We start from the raw sequence: 6,772 nt of genomic DNA, 5'->3' as shown, positions 1-6,772 counted from the left end.
GGACCTCAAAGTGATTGTGTATTTCTAAACAATCAGAACGAACCCTGGGCCTCCTACTTCTTTGAGTCACGTTTCTCCATATATCTGGCTCCTGTGTTGGTGAACTAGCCTCCTTCTCAGGGGAGTCCCCTGTCTCCTTCTTGGTGGAGACGGTGTGCTCTGTTGCTTCCAAGAAGAGCTCCAGCTCTCTAATTCTTTGGAGCGTAGCTACAAGTTCCTCCAGTTGCTGGACTTTGTCTTTTAAGAGGGCAATCAACATGCAATTGCTGCAGGTAAAGCTGCCTGGTTTTTCCCATTCTATTGTTTTCCTCTATTTCTTTGCATTGCTCGTTTAAGAAGGCCTTCTTGTCTCTCCTTGCTATTTTTTTGCAATCTGCATTCGATTTCCTGTATCTTTCACTATCTCCCTCGCATTTTGCTTGCCTTCTCTCCTCCGCTATTTGTAAGGCCTCGTTGGACAGCCACTTTGCTTTCTTGCATTTCCTTTTCATTGGAATGGTTTTAGTTTCTGCCTCCTGTATAATGTTACGAGCCTCCATCCATAGTTCTTCAGGCACTCTATCCACCAAATCTAAATCCTTAAACCTTTTCCTCACTTCCACTGTGTATTCATAAGGGATTTGACTTAGATTGTATCTTACCAGTAAGAGCTGTTCGACAGTGGAATTTGCTGCCAAGGAGTGTGGTGGAGTCTCCTTCTTTGGAGGTCTTTAAGCAGAGGCTTGACAACCATATGTTAGGAGTGCTCTGATGTTGTTTACTGCTTGGCAGGGGGTTGGACTCGATGGCCCTTGTGGTCTCTTCCAACTCTATGATTCTATGATTTTATATTTCTTCCGGCAATCTCATCCAGCCCAGCCTTTCACATGATGAATTCTGGATATAAGTTAAATAAGCATTACAGCCTTGTCGTACTCCTTTCCCAATTTTGAACCAGTCAGTTGTTCCATATCCAGTTCTAACTGTAGCTTCTTGTCCCACATAGAGATTTCTCAGGAGACAGATGAGGCACTCCCAGTTCTTTAAGAACTTGCCATAGGCTGTCTGGGTCCAGTTCAGCAACCACACTACCTGGGGTGTACAAGACATCCATATCTTTCTGGTATAATTCCTCTGTGTATTCTTGCCAGCTCTTCTTGATGTCTTCTGCTTCTGTTAGGTCCTTTCCACTTTTGTCTTTTATTATGGTAATCTTTGTACAAAATGTTCCTTTCATATCTCCAATTTTCTTGAACAGATCTCTGGTTCTTCCCATTCTGTCGTTTTCCTCTACACTGGTGCCTCGCAAGACGAAAAGAATCTGTTCTGTGATTCTCTTCGTCTAGCGGTTTTTTTCGTCTTGCGAAACAAGCCCATTGAAGGATTAGCGGATTAGCGCTATTAGTGCTATTAGAGGCTTTTAGCGGCTTATCTGCTGATCGGATCAGCTGATAAGCGGCTTAGCGCTATTAGCGCTATTAGCAGCTTATCTGCTGGTCGGATCAGCTGATAAGCGGCTTAGCGGCTTAGAAAAAGGGGGGAAGGGAAAAAAACCAGCAGGAACTCTAACAGCGGGAAAGGCCTATGTAAAAGAGTTAAAAAGTACGCGACTGTATAATTTATTCGATACTTACCAAAGGAGTGGAGGGAAGTCCAAGGTTCAGTTGAGACTAACTCAGTTATGTATTTTATTTATGATTGGTGAAGTGGATATAATTTGTATAAGGTATGTGGTGGATTTTTTGTTTATGTTTTTCCTGTATATATGTGCAAATATGAATAAAAATTTATGAAATAATAAAAACCAGCAGGAACTCGCAAGACATTGTCGTCTTGCGAAGCAAGCCCATAGGAGATTCGTTTTGCGAAGCACCTCCAAAACAGAAAACTCTTCCGTCTAGCGAGTTTTCCGTCTTGCGAGGCATTCGTCTTGCGGGGCACCACTGTATTTCTTTGCATTGCTCGTTTAAGAAGGCGTTCTTGTCTCTCCTTGCTATTTTTTTGGAAATCTGCATTCAATTTCTTTCACTGTCTCCCTCGCATTTTGCTTGCTTTCTCTCCCCCGCTATTTGTAAGGCCTTGTTGGACAGCCACTTTGCTTTCTTGCATTTCCTTTTCTTTTTTTTTTTTTTTTTATTATAAAATTTTTTATTGCGTTTCTTTCCATAGGTAAACAAATTTGTTTGGACAACAATATGCAAGAAACATTTTCCATATATATAAAAAAAAAACATAGAAAAAAGAAAAGATCATCACAAAATTTCTTCGACAACTTTTTGGACCTCCTCGCATCCTCTCAGCATTGCGTTCATCATTCTAACCAATTCAGCAATTTATTATCTTATTTCCCGACTTATTATGCCTTTGTATTTATTATGTTACCAGTTTCAAAAATTTGTAGTTTAATTTTAACACTCTTAATAAACATAATATTTTGTTTCTAATTTGTCTCATTTTTTCCCATCAATACTTACTTTATCATTTACTTAAAATAAATTGCAGAAGCATAACGTTTCTTAATCGTGCACAGTCTTAGCACTCAAACAACTTATAATGTTTTTGCAAATAGTCCTTAAATTTTTTCCAGTCCTCCTCCACTGTCTCTTCGCTCAGATCTCGAATTCTGCCGGTCATTTCTGCCAACTCCATGTAGTCCATCAGCTGCGTCTGCCAGTCCTCCAGTGTGGGTAAATCTGGTGTCTTCCAGAACTTTGCGATAAGAATCCTAGCTGCTGTGGTTGCATACATAAACAAGGTTCTGTCCTTCTTTGGCACCTTCCGGTCCACCATGCCCAATAGAAAGGCCTCTGGTTTCTTAGAAAAGGTATATCTAAATACCTTTTTCAACTCATTATGTATCATTTCCCAAAAGGCCTTTACTTTCGGGCAGGTCCACCAGAGGTGAAAGAATGTCCCTTCTGCCTCCTTGCATTTCCAACACTTATTATCAGAAAGATGGTATATTTTAGCCAACTTGACTGGGGTCATGTACCACCGGTATACCATTTTCATAATGTTCTCTTTCAAGGCACTACATGCCGTGAATTTCATACCGGTGTTCCATAACCTTTCCCAGTCCTCAGACATGATGTTGTGTCCTACATCCTGTGCCCATTTTATCATAGCAGATTTAACTGTCTCATCCTGGGTGTTCCATTTAAGCAGCAAGTCATACATCCTCGAAAGTACCTTAGTCTTTGGTTCTAGTAACTCCGTCTCCAGTTTCGATTTCTCCAACTGGAAACCCACTTTTTTGTCCATTTTGAATACCTCTTGAATTTGAGCATAGTGTAACCAATCTCGCACCTTACCTCTTAATTTGTCCTGGCTTTGGAGCTTCCAATTGTCTCCAACTCTTTCAATCAGTTCCCAATATTTTGGCCAATAGGCCTCCATATTGGGCTTTTTTTTAGAAATCTTGGCTTCCACAGGTGATAACCACCTCGGGGTCTTGTTTTCTAATAAATCCTTATACTTCATCCAGACGGCAAAAATTGATTTTCTGACAATATGGTTTTTGAACAATTTATGAACCTTCGCCTTGTCATACCACAAGTATGCATGCCAACCATACACATTATCAAACCCCTCCAGATCTAGGACATCGGTGTTTTCCAACAGGAACCAATCCTTCAACCAGCAGAAGGCTGCGGCTTCATAATACAACCTTAAGTCCGGCAGGGCAAACCCCCCTCTTTCTTTTGAGTCGGTTAATATTTTAAATTTTATTCGGGGCTTTTTGCCCTGCCAGACAAACTTAGAAATATCCTTCTGCCATTTTCCAAAACATTCCATTCTGTCCACGACCTGAAGGGTTTGAAATAAAAATAGCATTTTTGGCAAAACACACATCTTTATAGCTGCGATTCGGCCTGACAAGGTAAGTTTCAATCTTGACCAAATATCCAGATCCTTTTTAATTTCCAACCAACATTTTTCATAGTTATCTTTAAAAAGATTTAAATTTTTGGTGGACAAGTATACCCCCAGGTATTTCACTTTTTTAACCACACTTAACTCTGTCTCTTTCTGATACCCCTCTATCTCTGTAGGTGTCAAATTTTTGACCAAAACCTTAGTTTTTTGTTTGTTTAACTTGAATCCCGCCACCCGACCAAACTCCAAGATAAGTTCCAAAACTCTTTTTGTGCTAGATACTGGCTCCTGTACTGTCAAGACTAGGTCATCTGCAAAGGCTTTCAGTTTGTATTGTTTCGCTCCGACCTCTATACCTTGCACCAACTGGTCCTCCCTAATCATATTCAGCAATACCTCCAGAACAGAGATAAATAGCAGAGGGGATAAAGGGCACCCCTGTCGTGTCCCTTTTTCAATTAGAAGTTCATCCGACACCACATTGTTCACTATCAACTTGGCTTTTTGCTCTGAATAAATTGCTTCTAGTCCATTTTCAAACCCCCGTCCCACTCCCATCCCCTTCAAGTTTTTCTTCATAAACATCCAAGAAATGTTGTCAAATGCTTTCTCCGCATCAATAAAGATTAAGGCAGCCCTTGTATTTCTAATTCTCAACAATTCCAATATATCAATAATGTTCCTGGTGTTATCAGACATGTGTCTACCAGGGAGAAAGCCTGCTTGGTCCTTGTGAATTACTTCGTTTAAAACGTTTTTAAGTCTACTTGCTAAAATGTCTGCAAATATTTTGTAATCCACATTCAGGAGTGAGATGGGACGGTAGTTCTTGAGCTGAGTCTTTTCCTTCTCTGACTTAGGAATCAATGTGATGAATGCTTCTTTCCACGTTTCCGGTGCCCTTCTCCCCTCCATAATCTGGTTGCAAACCTCCAACAACGGTTGTATCAAACAATCCTTCAGAGTCTTATAATATTTGGAGGTGAGACCATCTGGGCCTGGAGATTTGCCAAGTTGCATATTTTGGATGGCACCTTCAATTTCCTGTTGAGTTATTTTACTATTGAGAATTGATCTTTTATCTTGACTTATTTTAGATAATCCATTTGTCCTCAAGAATTGGTCTATTTCCGATTCTTTCTGAGGCCCCTGTGCATAAAGTTCCTTGAAGTATCTGTGGAAGCACTTTCTTATTTCTTCTGGTTTCTGAACTATTTTTCCTTGAATCTCCAGGTTTGTGACTGTGTTTAACTTTTGTCTTTTTTTCAATTGCCAAGCTAACAACTTTCCACATTTATTTGCTGATTCAAACGATCTTTGCTTCATTTGTTTAATTTTCCACTCAATCTCTTGATTAATCAATTTCGAATATTGTGCTTGATGGAATTTGATCTCTCTTAGCACCTCTTTTGACTTCGGATTAGTTCTCAACTTTTTCTCTCCTTCACTTATTTTCTCAAGAATTTTTTCCTTTTTTCCATTCCAAAATTTTTTCTTTATTGTATTCTGTTGTATCAGAAACCCTCTCATTACAGCTTTGCTTGCGTCCCAGATTATTCTTTTCTCCACCGTAGTGTTCAAATTTATTTCAAAGTAGTCCTTTAGCGTTTTTTGGGCCTTCTTAACAATCTCTTGATCTCTTAGCAAGGTGTCATTCATTCTCCATCTGAAGGATCCAGTTGGGAAAAGTCTCAATTCCATTTTTAAGGCGTTATGGTCGGAGCAGGTTTTTGGGCAGATTTCCACTTTTCTCGTTTTCGGGGCCAGCCCTCTAGATATCCAAATTTGGTCGATTCGTGTCCATGACAAGTGGGCATCAGAAAAAAAGGTTCCTTCTTTACCCAAGGGGTTCCTTGTCCTCCAGATGTCAATCAAGTCCATATTGTCTGTCATTTCAAAAAAGATTTTAGGGAGTCTGCCGTCTGTTGTTAAATTTTGATTTTGAGATTTGTCCATATTTGTAGACACCACCCCATTCATATCTCCCATCACAATAATATTAGAATAGTCCAGGTAGTCCATCATTGTCTCATGCAGCTTCTTATAAAATTCTGATTTTCCATCATTTGGCGCATAAACTCCTAATATCAAAATCTTTTCCCCTTGTGTTTGGATTTCAATTGCGAGAATTCTTCCATGATCATCTTTGAATAAGAATTTTGGTGATAGGTTCTCCTTTGCATAAATTACAACACCTCTTTTTTTGACTTTGTCTGATGAGATAAATTCTTGACCAAGTCTTTTATTAATTAATACTTTCCTATGGAGCCTGGTCACATGTGTTTCTTGAAGGCATATTACATCCAATTGTTCTTTTTTCAAAATATGGAATATCCTCCTTCTTTTTTCCGGAGAATTCCCGCCATTTATATTCCAGCTAAGTAGCTGCAGAGACATCTTGTTCTATTTTAAACGTTCTTAAGATGGGGTGCCTTCCTTTTGCTCAGATCCCGAGGGTGCAGGCGTTGGCCCGCTTTCAGGCAATATTGGTGCTGGTACAGCTGGAAGCCAATCCACTCCTTTTTGGAGATCTTCTCCGTGGTCGTGAAGGAACTTTTGGTTATCTTCAGGTGTTCTAATTTTAACCTTCCTTTCTTTGTAGGTGAAGGATAGTCCTTGTGGAAACTCCCACCTATAGGGAATTGCGTTGTATCTCAGCAATTTTGCTAGTTCTGAATAGGTGGCTCTAAGATCCAACAGCTGTTTCGGGATATCTCTATAGATTTCCACCCTTTTGTCTTGTATTTCAATTGCTTTTTTGAAATGAAGACCTAGGATCTTATCCCTCTCTTCCTTTGATCTTAAAATTATCAAACAGTCTCTGGATCTATCTTTCTTTACCACTCTTCCCAGTCTATATGCCGAAACAATCTTAAAATCTGTGTCTTCCTTTAAACCCCAGAACTTCGAAAATTCT

This window comes from Podarcis bocagei (assembly GCF_964188305.1).
Source record: "Podarcis bocagei genome assembly, chromosome: W".
NCBI lineage: Eukaryota > Metazoa > Chordata > Lepidosauria > Squamata > Lacertidae > Podarcis > Podarcis bocagei.
The sequence above is the reverse complement of the archived record's forward strand: the minus strand, read 5'-3'. Positions refer to the sequence as shown.